Consider the following 2,526-nt stretch of genomic DNA (forward strand, 5'->3'; position numbering starts at 1 on the left):
CCCCTCCCACACCAGTTGCCAACTCCGTCACAAACCCTCATATTTACCGGCTTTCCTGCCTTCTCTGTTTTGAGCTTCCCAGGCTCCTGCTCTGTTTCCCTGGAATCACTTCCCCAGTTGAACCACCTGCATGCAGGTGTCTCAAGCTCTGCTTTCAGGCCCCAGACAGGGCTCTCCTGGTGCCCAGCACCAGGGGAGCTAATGATCTTCTCTCTCCCACTTCTGTTTTCCCCCAGGACACAGAGTTCTGCTCTGATCTATTGTTTGCTGGATTCAAGAGCCACCACATTCCCCAGGGGGGCCAAACCATTCTTGTTTATCCAGTAACAATTAATTCTCAGCCATGATTTCTAGTCTTGAACCACACAAACAAAAAGTTGCCTTCAGCAAAGAGGCATCCCATCCAGGCAGATGCTGGATTGAGGTTGGGGGGGTCAGGATGCCCTCCAAGCTTCGACCTAAGTCTATGATTTTGTCTTCCTTTTAGGACAAGCCACAGGGGCAAGTCACCCATGCAGCCATTTGAGGTCCTGAGTTGTGTGTGTATAGATTTCCTGTATCATTTGATTATAAAAGCGAAGCATGCCAGTTGTCCAGGTTACATCAATACAAAATGTATAGCTTGGAAAGTGAAATCACCTCCCCCATAATCCCACCCTTTTCACTCGAGGGTGGATATTTTTCATTGCCCTGGGACCAGGACATTCTCAGCATCAGGGAATGAGGCCAGCTGGTCCCTTCAAGGACAGCCAGTGCCTTTATAAAGTACCGTTCTTATAGGAGACTTCCATTCATTCAATGACTATTTTTTGAGTATCTACTAGGTGCCAGGTACTGGGGAAGCCACTGTGAGTGAGATGGATGAGGCCCTCGTGGCATTTTCCCTGATCTCCTCTGTGGCAGGATGTCGAGCAGCTCTCTTGCCCAGGAATATTCACCCAGATGCTTCTGGTTCCCAGGGAGTCCTCACAAGGGGCTACTGCTGTCCCACTGCGTTTCCCACATCCACAGGGAAGGGCCGTGCCAGATCCCTGAACACGGAGCAGGGATGGGAATGTGCTGTGCTCTTCCTGCGGCTGGGCCTTTGCAGGGAGGCTCCAGCCACCTGGAACGCCTGCCTTTCAGGCCCATCAGATCCTTCCCTCTTGCCCTGAAAGGCCCTGTCTCTGATCACCTCAGCCAGAAGTCACCCCCAACTGTAACCTGTATACTCCTGAGGGTCTGCCTCATGAGTCAACATGGTGCCTTGGCAGAACTGGCAGGCTCCTCTGGTTTCCCCAGTGCCCGCTGAACAGGGGCCCACAGAGGAGAGATAGGGATGGTGGAAGAACAGGGAGTGGGACAGTGAAGCCAGCAGGCAGGGGCTGGAGAGGCAGGAGATCAATTTGTTGTTGTTCTTTTTATATGAGGGTGCCTCTGTGTGGAACTCTCTCCCTTCATGGGGTGGGAGGCTGGGGCATGAGTGGTGGCAGACGGCCCAGCAGAGAACCCTCTCAGCTCAGGAGCTGGGCATGGCCTTGCGGACAGGGTGCCACACTGAGAATCACAGGGCTGGCATGTGTGCCAAGGAGGGGGAAGGGACCCACAGAGGGTGCAACACGGTGTCTCTTGTGCCAAAGCAGGACCAAGCACAAGATTTATCAGCCTTTTTAAAAACATTAGCACATCTCTCCCCCCACCCCCACTTTTTTTTGAGATAGGGTCTCATTCTGTTGCCCAGGCTGGAGTGCAGTGGTACGATCTTGGCTCACTGCAACCTCTGCCTCCTAGGGTCAGGCGATTCTCCCACCTCAGCCTCCTGAGCAGCTGGGACTTCAGGCACCCGCCACCACGCTTGGCTAATTTTTGTATTTTTTGGTAGAGACAGGGTTTTGCCATGTCAGCCAGGCTGGTCTCGAACTCCTGACCTCAAGTGATCTGCCTGCCTCGGCCTCCCAAAGTGCTGGGATTACAGGCATGAGCCACTGCGCCTTGCCGTACATTACATCTCCCTTTGTAAAACATAAAAGTCATGTCCTCTTTAACATCATGTGACAATTCAAAATAAATGTTTAAACCTCCAGCAAAGGCCAGGCATGATGGCTCACACCTGTATTCCCAGCACTTTGGCAGGCTGAGGCGGGCAGATCACTTGAGGTCAGGAGTTCGAGACCAACCTGGCCAACATGATGAAACCCTGTCTCTACTAAAAATACAAAATTTAGCCAGGCATGGTGGCAGGTGCCTATAATCCCAGCTACTTGGGAGGCTGAGGCAGGAGAATTGCTTGAACCCAGGAGGCAGAGGTTGCAGTGAGCTGAGATGGCCACTGCACTCCAGCCTGGGCGACAGAGTGAGACTCTGTCTCATAAATAAATAAATAAATGCCTTCCTTTTTAAAAAACAAAAACAAAAAACAAACCACAAATAACTCCCTCCAAAAAAAATCCCCCCCAAAACCCAGAAACCTCCAGCAAATTAAAACAATAGGGCAGCCCAGAGCAGTGGCTCATCCCTGTAATCCCAGCACTTTGGAAGGCTGAGGTG

Source organism: Pan paniscus, chromosome 12 (genome assembly GCF_029289425.2).
Source record: "Pan paniscus chromosome 12, NHGRI_mPanPan1-v2.0_pri, whole genome shotgun sequence".
Lineage (NCBI taxonomy): Eukaryota > Metazoa > Chordata > Mammalia > Primates > Hominidae > Pan > Pan paniscus.